The sequence below is a fragment of the Halyomorpha halys genome, unplaced genomic scaffold (assembly GCF_000696795.3).
Source record: "Halyomorpha halys isolate HHAL.00 unplaced genomic scaffold, Hhal_1.1 Scaffold194.1, whole genome shotgun sequence".
NCBI classification, from domain to species: domain Eukaryota; kingdom Metazoa; phylum Arthropoda; class Insecta; order Hemiptera; family Pentatomidae; genus Halyomorpha; species Halyomorpha halys.
Genome location: NW_027108392.1, coordinates 1,115,915 through 1,133,522, shown reverse-complemented (window position 1 = coordinate 1,133,522; position 17,608 = coordinate 1,115,915). Strand labels below are relative to the sequence as shown.

General features: G+C 31.5%; 1 protein-coding gene across 8 annotated transcripts in view; it reads left to right on the top strand.

The window, feature by feature from the left end:
- The window catches only part of LOC106679334 (myelin transcription factor 1), a 263,237-nt gene that overhangs the window by 188,515 nt on the left and 57,114 nt on the right, over positions 1-17,608 (top strand). For all 8 annotated transcript variants that reach the window (XM_024358819.2, XM_067046714.1, XM_067046716.1 and 5 more), the window contains exon 3: positions 1,673-1,710. The gene's annotated coding sequence lies outside the window, so the exon portion shown is untranslated. The remainder of the gene's footprint in view (positions 1-1,672; positions 1,711-17,608) is intronic.

The following is a 17,608-nucleotide window of genomic DNA, read 5'->3' as shown; positions in this document are numbered from 1 at the left end:
TATATATATATGTGTGTTCAATTCATCTATTAAGACTACGTTACTTGCTACCAACCTTAATTGATTGATTCTGACTAAAAAACTCCTTTTCAGACTTCCTAATCACCATCATTCCTTCTCACCATCACCAGCTTCTCGTCACTCCAGATATCGACTATTTGGCGAATCATCGGCTCAGATATCCAGCCCGGAACAGACGATTAGGGGAAGCCGAGGAGATATCGCTGGGCTAATATGCAAATCCGGGAGGTCGATAGGGTATGTCTTAATTAAGGGAGCCTCTCAATCTGTGGTGGCTGTAATCTGAGGGAATCCTCCCCCCTCCTTCCTCCTCACTTTATGAACGTCTTCATCCTCTGCTATTGTTGGTCTTTTATATCTTTGTGCGGGATGGCGTGTAAGGGCCTACCACACCCCTCCAAGCTCCGCTACAATACCGCTCTTCCACTTTTGTAATAATGATATTCTCTTGAAGTTCTGAAATTTCAACTTCAAACTTATCCTTTTTTTATCTTATACACATTAATAAAACGTATCTGCTTCCTCACACATTAATATTTAATTAGATCTATCCTTTTAACTTTGAAATTGAACCAAAAAATAGATGATGCACACCGTTGTCTGAAATGTTGGCTATATCTTGGCTAGTAAACCTGTTACTTCGGGCGGGGGTTCAAAAGGAACCTTTACTAGTTTACACTTTGAATAAAAATGAAAAAAAAAACAGCCGAATTTTGTTGTTATTGTATTTTAAAATAAGTGAACATAATAAAGGAAAACAAAATATAGAAAATATACTAACTAGAAAAAAAAGAACAAAGCAAACTTAAAAGTATTACAAAAATTAAATAAAGGTTGAACAAGAGCAAAAGAAAAAATATTTTTATATCACCGAGGGTGATTGATGGGGCCCTGCTGTGGGTAGATGCCCTGGTGAATTTGGTTCTGAAAAACGTATGTCTGCCTGCCGTGAAGAAAATGACTAAACTGGCTACTAAGATTGAGTGAATGGAATAAGCATAACAGCCGATGTGTGTGCAGACCAAGAGAACTCACAAAGTCTAAAAAACAAAAGAAAAACAAACGTTTATGCCTTTCAAACAATAAAAACATGTGTTTCCCAATCGATTTTTCATTTCGTTAAACGATGTGTCGGCTGTAACATGACCAATCCATTTCATACCATCTTTCTGCAATCTAAAATTCTTAAATTGATTATAAAAGTACTTGAAAATAACTTCAGAAAACGGATGGATGGACGGAGGTTTTTCATTATTAATAGGTTTAGCTACTTTAATAATTCTTGATTTTTTTATCTATGGAATAAACGTTTATATACAGTATTTTAATACCTATTTGTTTTTCGGCTTTACTTTTAATATATTTTTTATTAATCATTTGGTATTTGTGTCTTAGGCAATCTTTAGTATTATTAACAATTACTTAAACAAATATTATGTCATGATTTTTGTTCCTTAATGGTTACATTGATCCACATTAGTTATTTTTTCCATTACTATTAAAATCATTGATATATTACAATTATTATTGTTTTACTAATTTTTACTCAATCTTATCATTTTTTAAGTTTTTATTCTTTTCTAAAATATATATTGATTGCTTAAGTTGAAGATTTAATCCTCTTTGTCTAATAGTTTAACTCTTGTTTCAGATTTAACAGAGCCGATTGGTTCTCGGCTTGTGAACAAGGTGAGTTTACAAATTATAATATTACTTACAATAAGCTCCCGATCGTAGTATCCTATCCAAATCAAAATTGTGTCACGATTTTCTTTTCGCATACCGAGATAGTTCTCATATGTTGAACTATCTACATTGTTACTAGCTGTAGAATGTTTTTAAATTGAACATAAAATTATAAGTAAATTTATAAAATACTTATAAGCCTGTAAAAAAAACTGTATTTTCTTATGTCCAAACCTGAAAAAAACTTTGAAAAAAATAAAAACAAATACTGTATATAACTAACAAACGGCCCTCTCAATAAGAAGGGCATCATAAGAAGAAAAAGAACAAAACAGAAGAAGGGATAGTGTGTATATAAAGTGGGTGGTTACTATGTCCCTATTACACCCTGGGGTCCCACAAGGCCAGATAGCTGTTCCCTCTTGTATCTACTAGCTCATCCTTCCTTCACTTTGTCTGCTCTGAATTATTTATAGTTGGTTTTAATTTATTAAATAATGGTTTAATATCGGTATTATTCAGTCTCATTAAATCCTTGGCTCATTTTGTCAATATAAATTAATGAATTTTTATTGGGATAAGTATTATTTGAATCAAACGGTTATAAAATCATGGAAAATCGAACATAAGGTAAACTTTTTTTATTTATGAATTGATATATAAATAAAAATATTACTACATCGTTTCTAATATATGGTGAAGTACCATTTTATTTAATTATTACTTATTATTTATTTTTGTTAACTAACTAAAGATAATCTCTTCTAAAAAAAACAAAAAGTTCAACCAACATTAACTGATCAATTTTTTTTTAAAAAAAGGATTTTTTTTGTAGGCCTTTATTATTAATAACAAACATTAATTCCTATAAACTGTTAGACAATAAAATACAATATTTTAAAAATAAAAATTGTATTACCCTTCTACTCGATATCCGTCTCACGAGGTATCCAAGCACACATTATGTGCTGCCTGATGCATTCTCAGAATGTTGAAATATTGCTTCTTGGTTGCTTCAAAAAAGAAAATATTAGATTAAGAAACATTTTTTTTTCTCTCTCTTGGTATATGATCTATATGAAAAGGAATAATACTGAAGATACCTCCTTCTCCTAAATAAAATAGAGATTATTGCATGGAAAAATATTTTAAATACTCCTTTTTGCATTCGACATTTTTAATTTCTCTAAATTTTAATTTGCAGTAGTTTTCAAAAATTAAAAATTGAATTTTCTTGTCTAAAATAAGGATAAAAACTCTTAAATTCAGTTTTTCTCGTATTTATATGTCTTCAATTGAGGCATTCGGTCGTAAGACATTGTAATTTAATTTTTTTAATTAATGTTTTTTGCATCACTGTCTTTATTTAGCGCTGTCATAAATTTTTGAAGGAATGCTTATGAATTTTTTTCTTCAGAGTAATTGTGATATTAAGCGGCTATTGATTGAAAGTAAAACATTGTATTTAACAAACATATTTACTTTGTAGTTTTAATTTTATCATTTACCATGTTTTATGACCAAATACCTCAATTGCTTATTAATAAAACAAAACAAAAAAATAAATTATTAGTCTTCCATTTTACTCTATAACTTTTGATCTTTTTAATTCAGCTTTATTTTATTAGCCCTAAAAGTAATTGCAACCGGCTTCCCCCTTTATTTCTACTCTAGAGACCATATTTCCCTATTACGGGTCACTAATGAAGACACAGAGTGATAATAGAAAAAGCCCTAATTACAAGGAAGTGACATAAGACAAATGAAGAGTACAGAGATAGGATTCCCTGAGGGCTCATGCGTCTATTTAGCACTAACAGGACGGGCTATGAAGACTGGCTGCTCCCCTGGTGCCCGGAATGGAACAGTGTTGTACGAGGCCCGCTACCTGTGTACTCTCCTCTATCCGTCTCAGCCGACATTTTATTAGGCCGTTCTACAGGAGGCTGAGGGATGGGGTCCACGATGTAGGGTGTGCTGTCTCCGAGGGGTACTGTCAAGGCTGGTCTGGGTTAATGGTATCATAACAGCTTCAGGTATTTAACGTTCCTCTATAAAACAACATGTTTCTGACCAAAATAGATAAGAAATAAATATAATTTTAACTTAATAATAACAAAGAAATAAATAGTTGAACCGTCTCCAGATTTATATCCTCAGTTTAAAAGATAAAAATGGTTATTGACTTTATCCATGAAATAATAAACGGTGAATACAATATAGGAGTTGATGGTAGATGAATTATTCAAAGTTTTACTTTAATAGAACAATAATCCGCATACCGACGTTTCGACCTATTCCACAGACCTACGTTTTGGCTAGAAGTAAGAAATGGCGATAAATGAAACTGTATTCATGGCATTAAAAAATGAAATATTTGAGAAAACGTTTAGGACCTGATTTTTAAGCACGTTGGGTTCTGAGAGTACTCGGTTCAACAGGGTTTGATTCCAACCTTGGTCAGTCAATAATTATTTGTGATAGCCACGCTTAAAATCTCGCAGAGCCATTTATAGCTGAGGGAGTTAAGCGACTGCCTCGTGTCTGCAGAGGTCTAGGTTTGAATTCGGCCTTGGGGGGGGGGGGGTCGACTTTTATTTCTCTTGTGGTCCCACGATTTGAAAACATTACCCCTCATCATAGTAAGAATGGATCTGTTACCTCTAAATAACCCCCATATGTCAGAAATAGTCATAAAAAAAAGAGGTAAAAACTCGCGAACAGGATTGTAATAAGGTTTTCATCTCAAGTGTTGATTACTTTCGTTTCACAGAAGTATCAGATTAATTATTTTTATTAAAGTTTCTTTTTCTTATGTATTTTACTTATATTAAATTAACCACATTAAAAATTTGTTTTATTTTTCAAGGCTAAGTATTTGTCCGACGAATTGAGTGGATTAGTATATTAGTATGCCTCCCAGTCGCTCTGAACATAAAACTAAAATATAGATATATATATTATGAAACTCTGCACTATATTCCACGCTCTTTGTTGTTTTTCCGTAAAATTCCACGATTTTTACGATGTTTTTAACCTATTTCTCGAAGTGCTCATTAGCTATATTAAGCCCGGCACTTTAATCTACGAGGGCGAAGTTGCAATCGAGAAAGAATCGGAGCCGAAAGAGGATCCCCCCTATCGAGCTGTACATAGTTAGGGGTAATAATTCACGGCCTGTTCGAACTCGGGGCAGAAAACACATCAGTCTTCTCCGAGAGGAAAGTTAAAAGACAGGACGCAGAACACTAAAAGCCCTCTCTCTTCACCCCTCCCCTCACGATATGCATAACGGAATGAGTAGACTCCTCTTCCTCTTAGACTGTAATTAGCTCCGGTTAGGAGACACTGATAATGCCAGCCTTGACACACATGTCCTGTAATTCCGAAGGCGAGGAACATAATACCTCGCGCAGTTGGCGGTGCCTTGATTAAAATAATACTCGCGGGGTACTAAGCGTCTTATAATTTAGCATACAGGGTTCTAATATGTATTAGGGGGGGCTTTGCAATAACCTTCTATTACCGCGCCTTATCCTTACTCATGGTATTAGCCCTGTCTGTTTAGCACCGCCTATCTTTCGTATATTAGCGCCTTCTAGGAAAAGTCTTCACGCGACATTATTTAGTTACTGAAGTATCATTTTCGTGCAAACTTTAGATTTATTTTTAGATATTTATATTTTTAAATATGACCTACTTAAAGCCTAACTAGATCATATTATGCAGAAAGGAACCAAGCCATATTGTAACTGAACAGAAAATTATAAAAATAGATTTAATATTAAATACTAATATTTAATTCGCAAAAGTAAATACAAACCTATGTACTGAATACTACGATTAATAGCATATTAAAGATCTTTCTTTTAACACATCAGACATATCCAATGCCGTTCGGCCACTGCTACTGTGGAAGAAGGATACCGACTCTGTCTTAAGGCTCTTGGTAATTACTTTAAACTATATGAATGTTAATGTTTACATTCCATTTATAAAGTAGCAGAAACACATTAATTAATTTATTATTACCAAAATAATTCATAACAATGAAAATCTTTAGACATGAATATCTCCTAAGAAATTGCTATGAAGGTGTGTAAAGGATTCGACACACCTTCATAGCAATTTTTTCTTGTTTTGAGATCTTTAATTCATACTTCAAATAAATTAGTCTGTGTTCCAACTACTTTATTAATGAAATAATAACATTATTCTTTATAATAATAATATTCTTTATTTATTCTGGGATTGATCCCTTTTTAAGCCTCAATTAGGATTTAGAGCCCTAGAGTAAAATACAAAATAAAAATAAAATTATAAAATGTCATAAAATATAATGAAAATAATGAATCTGAAAAGATAAAAATAACAACAATCATTAACAGCATATATAAAATAAGATTAGAACAAATAAAATAAAGCCATATGTCATATCATAAAACATAAGGTTATTAAGTTCTGATAATAAATAAAAAGAAAAAAATTTATGAAAATCAAATACAATTAAAGTGAAAATAGTAAATGAAAAGGTTCAATTTCTGAATCTCTTAATATTTACAAGTATGAAAAAAAATTAAACATTAAATACAGTAAATATATAAACCTTATTTGAAACTTTTAATTGTTGTTCTTCCGGAATTGGATGAACAGAAAGTAGTCGAAGATACGGGATTTGAAGGTTGGAAGGGTAATATTATATTAAATGTTGCTCAAAGTGACCCGGAATGTTAAGACAGACTCGGGATCTTTCACCTACAGCAGCAATTGCCTAACGGCCCAAGGATATGCGTTACTGCCATGTTCTCCAGGTATGATACCGTTGGATTTTTTTGTTTGGGGTAACATTAAACAAAAAGTTTACGCTAGCCAGTTCAATGGCTTTACTTCTTCACGAAGAAGGATTGTTAAAACTTTCAATAATATATTTTGCTGTTTTGCTGCTCGACCACTGAAAGAAGACACCAAGCCTGTGATAACACTCAAGTTCTTACACATACAATTCTGTTTAAATAGCATGTTAATACAAGTTTCGAAATTAATAGTCTTAAGCTTTCTATTTTCATTAATTTTTAATTTTAATTAATTAATACCATAAAAATTAGTAACCTAAATGAATAGAAAATATACACATATACTTTAACAAAGTAATATATAACATTCTGAGCAATAATCTCATTTGTCGGATGGAATCATTATGAGAGACATTTTATTATATTCGAAAATAATCTCTTCTTACATACGAACGAGAAATTAATAATTTTCCATTACCAATCTCAAATAAAGTTAGGCGTTATACGGCTTAGCCTCGAGAAATAATGATATGCTACCACAAAAAAATCTTTATCTAATTACGTTCAGGCGATGTCTTATGGATGTTTATAATGGGATTTTCCGTTTTATCATAATGAATTGCCGGTTTCCTGGCGGTCGGGGTGAAAAAAAAAACCTCCAAGATTTCCCAAAAGATATGCGGTATAAAATTTTAAAGAGGGGTTGTTCTCCTAATTACTTCCCCGAAGTGGGGTCGGGAGCGGTTTGAGGCACAACCTCTGCGAAGGGAATGTTTTATCAATCTTGGGCAGATAAATCCCGTTGGCTTTTTCTGATTCTCCCTTCTGGGCTCTGTTGGGGAATAAATTGGCTGCCATGTTCACAGCGTCTCCTCCTCCAGCTATCTAAATCATAATTAAATGAATTTTAAAAGGCTTCTTCCTGGATATTCCTTAGGTAAGAATATCTGAAACTGGATATTGTTCGTTGGAACAGTAGAGCAACCTTCAGCCGGAGAATGGATTTAAAAGATTTATTTTTTGAAACATTAAAAAATTTCATATACCAATTTTAGTATTGGTTCCTCCTCCTGACTGATTGGTTATTAGTTAATCAATTAAATACCACATCAATTCCTTTTTTAGCCTTCGGTATATTGTTAGCTATTATATTTTATGTTATATTATATTATTATATCTGATGGAAATTACAGTCATATCTTGTATACCTTTATTAAGATGGTGATAATGTTTATCATGATATGACTAAATATATAATCATATTATTCTCTCAGTTTATTTTAAAAAAAAGAAAATATCCGGGACAAGTACCTGTTCACCTGCTGCAATATGTTGATAGTTATTTTTTAAATTATTTCTTAGTAAAACCGACAAAAAATATCTGTTCTAATGACACAAATTGAGAATACCTCTAATCTTTAGTTCAATTTTCTGCAAGATGGCAACCCCACCATTGGATTTAGAGGTATCTCTTCATTAATATTTTTATTAAACTTTATCATTTTCATCTTCTGATTTTGAAAAACCTTTATCATTGTTACCTTAAATCATTGTTTCAGTTGCATATGCATTTGAAAAACTACTTTTTCTGACTGACACCAATTTCGTAGATCAGAACAGACTCCTTACTATTGCAAACCCTATACTAACCGGACAATCCACTCTTGAAATATTTCTTTTGTAAATGATTGTATAAACCTTTTTTGGACTTTTTTATTTATATCAAACAAGCCTAATATTAAAAACAAGTGGACTAATAATCATAATTATACCATCGATTTCGGAAAATTAAAATTTAAAAGTCTCATCCTTCAAGTTATTGAAACGAGTTCATATTTCGTTCAACTCTAAGCATGTTAAGAACTAAAAGTTGTCTGTACCACGCATTTTTTAATACGTTTCATATGTTGGTCTTTCATTATTTTATATTTTTCTATTTCTCACATTAAATAAATTATATTGTTTAATTCATTAATAACTCCTCAATATTTTGGGCGAGTTAGAGTTGTACTAAAATACACTTATGAATCTTATTCAATACATATAAAAAAATAAATAAATGGCCAATACTTTCACAGAAACTTTATTAGTGCATTTATTATAATTCTGATTCAGCCAGGTATATATTTTCTATATACAGATAAAACAATATTTGCTCCTTGAGAGAAGTTGTAACGTTCCACAATACTGGGATTGGCTATTAAACCAGCTGCCAGTGGAAATATTGCTGTTACCTGACAGGGCCTAGCAACTCCTTATCTCCTGATCTAAAGCCGCTGCTACTGATAAGAGTTCCGGTGGGCCCCCTCGTCCCCAGGGCGAAGGGAAGACAAAAGACCCTCATGGGAGCCCCCTCGATACCAAATCAAATTTGAAGGGAGCCCCCTCACGCACGGACCCTCACTTACGGCGAATTAGCTGCCCAGGGAATTTTACCAGGAGGTCCAGTTAACGAGGTTATACACACTTAAATTAATATCACTTCACATTATAATACAATTAATAAGTGGTCTGGGGTCAGTTCATCTGTAGAGTCCGCCTCTAAGGTCAGCATAGATCACTTAGGGTCCATATGTAAGGAATAAGATTAAAATTTATAACTTGATTACTCTGCAGAGATAGTAAGGGCTGAGCCTCAGTAAATTTATAAAACCTTTTCTTATTTTATATCGCAAAAGAGATTCATTAATGCTTTAGGTGGAATATATATCCGTATTTGGATTAATAGATGCATTAACAATAATACTTAGTTTTTATATTTATACTAACGTTTCAAGCTGACCAAGAGGGTCTTCTTCAGAACCACAATAGATAACAAATTATTAAGTATTAACAACAAAAAAAAAATTATTGTACACAAAGAAATAATGAAAAATATTAATATAAATTAATATTACTATGTAGTAGTTTTTTTTGTTATCTATTATAATATTATATATTATTATATTATATTATATAATATTTTACTAACTAATGTTAGTCTAAATAATGAAGTATATAATGATAAGAAGAAAACAAGTGTGAACGAAACATATTAAAATCTGTACCGCTACAATCCATGAAGAGTCAGAGGTTCAGTACTTTGTAAAGAAGTAATGTTACTACACCAACGGTTGTGCAAGGAAGTGATTTGGTCAGAATCGCGCTCGTCTCCCATGTCAGGCGAACATATAACGAAACATATATAAAGATAAAATGTAAATGAAATACACTAAAATAAATAAATAAAATATAATGATTCCAGATGATTTCTAAAAATTAATAGGACATCTAGAACATTATTAATAAAATACTAATTTCAGAAAAACCACTGCAGGTTCTAGATTAAATCACCATTTAAATGTTTGTAATAAATAATGAATAAATGTTGCTAGTAAATAAAAATGTTAGTTAATAAAAAATATTGAGCTGAAACATGAGTTCGTATGTTATAAATTCAATATTCGTGGAGTTCCGAAAATGTTGTTCTGGACTTTTGACTTTGATGCTTTACTGCGTGTTTCTATTGTAATGATACAGATGAATCGTTTGGTACACTCTTTATTAATCTAAACAACAATGTTTATACTTAAACATAAAATAACAGATTCTCAATTATTATGAACAGAAATATTCAGTTTTTTTAGACATATGAAAAAATCTTAATTGATAGTTAGTAATTGATCATGTGGCGAGAGGCTTCAACTGGGTTTGTCACTAAAACAAATGTAAAATAATGAAACATTAAATGAATTATAAATAAAAATAGATTTAAAAGAAATGTACTAGAGAAATAAAAATGTTGATAATTTCGGCAGTGGCAACCCATTTCAAACAGTCTCTTTGCTAACGTCGACTATTGCCTCTGAAGACATCAATAATCTTGCCACCATAGTGCCAATTCTCAAAAAATGTATCCAGCAATCTCGTGGAAAAATTATTTTTCAAGGTCAATTACAAAAGTCCAATAAATAATCTACCAAAGTCTATAAAAAAAATACATGTGCATTACACATGTATAAAAATACTATCGAACTTACTATTTGCAAAAACTTACAGTATCCAGTATATTCCATTTATATACAAAATCTTCTAACGCAAACGAACATTATTTGTGTTTTTATGTGTTTCAAAAAGTATTCTTTACGATATTTGAACTGAATTTAAATTATAGGAATTTTTTAACGACTCCTTGATAAATACTTTTAAAAAATTATTATTAGGGTAAATAGTTTATTGAAACAATTAAATTATATAATACGTATAATAATATTTTAAAAAAATCTTCTGAGATTAACAAAAATTATGGTTTAAGGAGTAGAGAAAATTGTCACTGTATGAACTTTTGTTCGAAGGATATAATAAGGAATGATAAAGCAAAGAATTTCTGTTAAAAAAATCTTTCGGGAAAAAAAATAGCGAACAACGAAATGTTGAATTGTTTCAGTATTAACGTTTAGAATGTTTCACTTGTAAATATTGCCGTAGCCTGATTTCTTGTTTTTCCAATCTTGAGGATTGATGTCAGCGTTTTCCAAATACTCAAAATATTACCTAATCTGTTCAACGGGATATTATTATTAAAGGATATTGTAAGAATTAAACATAATACGTTTACTTCCAAGGGTGAGTAACGCTTAAAACTGGCAGATTTCTGTCCCCAAAAGTCTAACGCCGATATTTCTTCATTATATGATCCTTACCTCCTTAAGCTAATGTTTTTCATAGTGGTATTTGGTATTCAGGCTAAGAGAAAATCCCTTATTGTAATTTATTCATGGGACTCGGTATTAGGTGAGGAATCCCTTGAAGTCTACCATGGAGACCCTTAGGCCCTGTTTAAGAAGAGAACCCTTAACGAGCCCTTAATAAGGAAGGTGAGCTAAGGAAGGGTGAGTCCTTCCTAAAGTTCCCCTCCTATGAAGAAATGCAAACCGCCTAGCCACCTTTGATAAAAACTTTCTACTGCCAAAATACCGTCGTTGGCCCTCAGTCATTGGCTAAATTAGCAAGTAGTTAGCTCAAGTATAGTGTTTTAAAAATTGCAATGTATATTTTCCTATGTCGTCAGTGTTCTTTGAAAATAGCAAATTCAAAAAAGTTGTTATTTTCATATATTTTTTTTAGGTACTTTTTACCAAGGCATTAGTACTAACTAGTTTAACTATGTAAAATAAATCAGAAATTGACAGGGCCCTTAACAACATATACATATTCTTGATTTTACAGCCAAAAAAACTTTTTCAGACCAGTTAAAGTTCTAAATATACTGAATAAACCAGGAGAGAGTGAGAGAGAGTAAAACTAAAAATTACGATTTAGTTTTGTGTTAGCCCCCCCTCTCTTTTTAAATGTGTGCTTAACTTGTGGATTCGTTCCTGAGAATTCGGGGAAACTTCCCTTTTAATTTTGTTCACATATTTTATTGCACAATTTACGTCTAAGTTTCCGTTTTTAATTCACTAATAAGATTTTGAACCAAGCTACACTTAGTTTCAAAATTAATGTTTTTACTTTTACTAAATTTTGAGATGGCCAAAGAAACACTTCTGATTGTAACATTCATAAGTTTTAATAATTTTTAATATATGTTTTTTCTGTTTAAAAAAGTAAATTCGTTTAAAGGAACTCTAAAACTTTCGATTTTCAAACAGTAATTCCTATAATGCAAAGTTTATTTTTGTTTCTGAAAAATGATCTTACCCTTCAGAGATGGACGACAGAAAATGTACATCAAAAAATACTTTCACTTATCTGAAACATATTACTAACATAGATCCAATTTTAGATTTATTATATTTTGTGTAGAAATTTAGTATTATTTTTTTTTATTATTACATTTTAAAAGTTTCTTTAAATAAGACATTTAATTTTTGCATAGCACCTCAGCATTATATGTTACATTGTCAAAATTTCAGATTTTATATATTAAGAAAATGAATAATATATAACTTGAACATTATTCGTGTTTAAAAGTCTAATAATTTTCTTTCAACTACGACCGATTTCTGAAACAGTTACTCTTATTTTCAAGAATGGCATATGCCATATAAATCAGGCTGGGGGCGACATTGAGGCGGAAGTCAGCACCGCTTTTATCTGCCTTGTGGGAGATTAATGAGGTAGCGATCAGGCGGAAATAGGTATCATCTGCACCCCGTACGGGCAACGGAAGGAGACCGATTGAAAAATAAATGAAAAATTATACAAGGAGGGAACTAGGTAGAAGGACGGATTCAATTTAGGTCGAGACAACGGAGCGGGAATAAATTAACTCTGAGGGGGGGATTTAAAATTTTGAATATGAATGGAAGATTTTGCATAGCTGATTAGCCCTCACAGCTCCTTTTTAGGGAGCATACAAGGATTACCGTTATTGCGCGGTGTTGTTCTCTTCAAACTATATAAACCATAATTTTCTTATCTTGGGTTTAATGGAATAAGAAAGTTGGCAACGTAGTCCTTGGATCAAGGCAACGCTGTTCCTATAAGAATTCATCATGTATGAGTATGTTTTGAAGGAATTAAACTCAATATTCCTTTAAATAAATTTCCTACATTATTTGTATTGATTTTTTTTTCTTTTGTCTATTGTTTTTTAAAACATTCATAGAAATAATTAATATTCCTATATTGTAGATTGTAGAAATAATCTGTTACACTCTACTATAAGAAGTCTTAAGGCTGTAAGTACTCAATGGTACTATATACACATATTAAATAAAAATAAATAAATATTAATAATAAAAATAAAGTAAGTAAAACCTTATATATATAATATATACAAGGTTTTAAACATATACATATGTTTTATTTTAAATATTTGCTCACACTTTGTATATAAATGTACACTGAGTGAGCAAATATAGGCAGCTAATTGAGTTTCATAATAGCAAAACAACTAAAGTAAAGAATTCAGATAAATCATATTGAAAATTACAATATTTAGAATGTGCTCAAGGAAGCCTGAATGTGGATGAAAAGGCTTTCATTTAAAAAAATCAAGCTTTTAAATTCGCTTTCTACGGATCGCAGGTCTACCCTACCTACGATCTAAATAAGGCCTATATAGGTTGGTAATTAACAACACTTTTTTCAAATTTCACTTCTTTTAAGCAATTATTAGGGGTATTCATGATCTATGTTAAAGCGTGTTAAATGGAAAAACTCGTGTTAAATCGAAAAAAATTGCCTTCTTTTGCCGTGGTAAAACGAAATAACATTTAACATGGCTGAGAGTCTATTACTTGGTCAGTTAAATCGAGAATGACGTCACACAATAGACCAGTTGAGATCGCCGCCATATTAGTTGTTGTGACTTTCAATACAGTTGTCAATTAGCTCATCTTCATTCCCTTCTTCACAAGTTTGAAGATCAATAAGACACTCATAAGCTAAACTTTCACACAAATTCCACTTTTCACTCACTCTAGGCATGTTTTAATTAATTACTTAAATCAAAACTGAAGTAAACAATAACATGAGGGTCTGGAAGGATGGTTATAAACATAAAGGCTTATACAACAAGTTGCTGAGAAAATCCGCTAGGGACTCTTATGCATTTAACGTTTAACATGACTTCAAATAGGGCTGCTCACAATCCTATAGTTATAACATTTAACATGGTAAAACATATAACATTTAACACAACATCATGAATACCCCTAATATATGAAAAATAAAATCTTCATTTGAAAAATTAATTGTAATTTTATGCATAAAATACAAATATATCTACCCTGCCATAGCCTTAAATGGTGTATATATATTCCAAACCTCCTGGTTGTATGCGTCAAGTACATTCCAAAGCTACACATAAGTTCAACTTCTTGCATCTGTTAAATATGGAAGAGTAGGTGAATCACTTTACATATATTAATTTTACTAACTTCATGAAATTTTTCATATCTTTCTTTGGTGCATAATGAACTGAGTAATAAAGTTTTATTTTCTGAAATATTTCTCTTTCTGCTTTTGGGACGGTAAATTTCATTGGGCTCTGAAAAATATCATTACACTTTCTTTTTCTTTTTTAGTGCCTTGCCACATTTTTTAATTAAATATATGTAATAGACAAATTATCTAATGAAAATGATTTTTTTCATCACTGATAGTAAGAACATAATAGATAATATGTTTGATGTAGTATAATTGAATTAATTATAAAATTTCACGAAATGAATTTTGTCTCAGATAAATGAGGCGTTAAAATTTAAAACTAGCCAAGTCTATTTTCCGATGTTTAATATTTTTATTTTTCCTTGAGAGTTTTTTGTTCTAAAATATCACAAGGCCATTTCTTCTAACAGCTGTTGAATCATCCGTAATTTTGGAAGAAATCTTTTCTCTTTATGATAAAATTTTAGGAAAACTGTTGAAGAAAAAAACAATTAAAAATTGAAAATAGATTGAAGTTTCAAGAATAGTAAAGAAGATATCCACACTTTTAGATCGTTTTCCTCTTCAAGAGAACACAAAAGTAAAATCTGAAATACTTGCCCCTCTAAAGTCTGTCTTTTTTTCCGACGACTGACTGCGACACCTCCACCACGGATTTAAATACAAAGACACCCTCCCTCCGGTGTTTTTATTTAACGGAACAGAGGGCTAATTGCTAATCCCTCCGCGACCCCCGCTTCTTCACGCTCCGGCTACTTCTATTGTCCTAAGAGGGAGCCTTCGCCGACATTCTTTCAGAGGAAGGAAGAGCCGCCGAAGACAATAGCGGACTTTAATATACAAACAATGCTATCTTCCTTAGGATGTGCCTTCTTAAGGTTTAACAATTAATGTCTCCGGATGAATATTACCTCAATAAATTACTGCACTTTTATCTTCAAGGCGATTGCATTAGAGACAAAAAAGAACCTTGATAATAGTCCATTTATTACTCCTTGTAGATGCCTTTATTACTCACTTATAAATTTAGATTCCACTCCTGCTTATTACGATTAATATGTCCATTTATCATTAAAAAAAAACTCCTTTAGCGTGCTGTGATTTCTCTACATCCTGCTTGATAATCTCTTTATATCTTTTTGTTGAAATTCCTCAACACATTGATAGAGTTTATCAATTAGAGACAAAAATCTTTGGAAATGTCGAGATAAAATTCAAATCATTCTATCTTCGGGGCGCAGTGCTATAAAACCAAACTTCGCCTTCAATAAAATTACCTTACTTTCGATCATATAGTTTAATTAGATTGTGTTACGGGGTTATTACTGTGCTAATTAACACTTGCTTAAATCAATGAAATCCCTTCTTCCTATTAAAAAATTATAATTTGTACTTCTACAACCCATGAAGCGTCAGCGTTGCAGTACTTTCTATGGAAGTACTAATTATTGAACAACGGTTGTGCAAGGAGGTAATTTGCTCATGTTCATGCTCAACTGCTTGATTTTTTCTTAATTAATGGTGGCAGTTGGCTATTAAGGCTGGGTAGACCTCAGCGGGTTTCCCGAACCCACAGGCTTGACTCAAAGCTACAGTAACAGAATAAATAATTATCTGCTACAGCACCCTTACTTCCCTCAAATCTCCTGTATATATAATATAATATATGTAATATTTTTAATTTTTGGAAGTGTAACTTTTTCATCTAAGTTTTATTCTTGATTTGATAGTTATTTAAATATATTTTTTTAATGACAACAAATAATTCATTAGCGCATAAGTACGGACTGGCAATCATTCTTAAAAATCTGATCTATGCCCTCAAACTCCCTCCTTTTCATCCATGACAGAGTCTATTCTATTTTCCCTCACATTTTATCGCATTATGTCATAAATCTATGCCCCCACTTACAACTCTAGTGCCAAGTTCTGACTGGACTTGGACGGTACCCATCGGAGCGGTACTAATGCGCAAGGTACTGACTGGCGTGGTTCCGGAGGGCAGGCTGAACCTCTCGCCGAAGACGCCGATCCAGGATACCCGAGGGACAAGTTGGCAGATAAATCACGGTTTCCAGGCGATCAGTTCTAGCCCCAGGCGGCCGCATACGTCAAACTCCGCTCCGCCACCAGTAAACATCGTACCCTTATATTTGGATATTTATATTTTTACCAAGGGTTCCCCGCCACAAGTTATACTCTCCTGCCTTCTCCGCAACCTTCCCCAGCAAATCTAAATATTATATTGGTCCTGTCAAAATATTTGTAGCAACTTCCTCTCTGTGCAATTTATCGTTTTACAGGCCGCCAACTGAATAAAATATGTCTGTCAGTCCTACGAAAAAATTACATGAATCAAAACTAACATTTTTTTCACTAAAAATTCCATACTGATTAATCGAATAAAAAAAAATAATATGTTTGTATCATATACATTTCTTCTAAATTACATCTAAAATGGTCTCAAGAGAAATAATTTTTAATTAAGTGTATTAATAAAATTAAAATTAAAATTTTTATTTATGTTTCAACTGTGACATATATAATATTAATATGAAATTCTGCTTACAAACCACTTCATGAACTCTACATTCCACTAGCTAATTTAGAGTTTTTGGGTATATATATTACTCGTCCCATCCTTTCAAATCATAATTAATTTAATTCCACAAATTGATAAAGAAAAACCCTTTTAATCGATAAATGTGCTTAAGAAAAATTCTCAACTAAATTTGAAAAACTTGCAGCGCATTTTTTAATAAAATTTTTGTTTTAAGGAGTTTAAATTTTTCCAATCCTGTAGTGGCTTCTGTTTGCACACAAGTTTTAAGACCCTTTGAAGTTAATCATTTCATTAAATCAAAAGTGTTGCATGATGAAATAAAAACCCCATTTTTGTAAAACAAAAAATGATATTCAAGAAAGTTAAATATATACATAAAATGTTTCTTTACGTTTTTAAATCTATACGTTAGTTATATCTAAACTTTAAAATATTACAACAAAAAATTAAATAACATGAACTTCAATATCGAATTCATATATTTATATGATGTAATAATATGCAACACATTTGTTTTTTTTTGCTTTGTAAACCCGGTACTTTATTTCTATATTTAGCAGTTCATACAATATGTATTTGTTCGCCAATTATACATTAGAAATTCTTTAAATTTGATATCAAGATTACTTTATACAATTTTTGTTGAAAGAAGTATTAAAAAAAATCA